Source organism: Solanum pennellii, chromosome 2 (assembly GCF_001406875.1).
Source record: "Solanum pennellii chromosome 2, SPENNV200".
Classification (NCBI taxonomy): Eukaryota; Viridiplantae; Streptophyta; class Magnoliopsida; order Solanales; family Solanaceae; genus Solanum; species Solanum pennellii.
The window spans coordinates 8337128-8337655 of NC_028638.1; positions in this window are offsets into that span (position 1 = coordinate 8337128).

Below are 528 nucleotides of genomic sequence, written 5' to 3' on the forward strand. Positions count from 1 at the left end.
CCCCCCCCCCCCCCCCCAACAATTTATGTTGTTAGAATTTCAAGATTAAAATTTTTAAATATTGAACATCAATTTCGATATAGAAATTTTTTGTCTTATCTTTGAAATAAACTTTATATATCTCTTATGGTATTCTGTGCATTCTCCCCAAGTTCTTATTCACCTTTCATTTTATTGCTTGTAATTACTCAAATCTTCATGTATGTCTCTCTTTATTTTTTAGTCTCGTCTTTCTTGTTGTCTACATTAGACCGTAACATTGAAAATGCATGATAAATTCATCTTCTTTTTTCCTTTTCTAGCTAGGGTTGATCTTCAATATACCTACTACTTCTCAGGATTAGGAAGTCAATCCTCCGATCAAGCTCCTACTTCTTCAAAATTAACTGGATTCTGAAAGAGACTCTACTATTTCCAAATTATGTGGTCCTCCCAAGGATTTGAGTAGGACCGTACAAAACCGAACCGAAAATAGAATCAAACTGCAAACTGAGTAAAATCGAGAAAAAAAACCAGACTAGTGGTTGG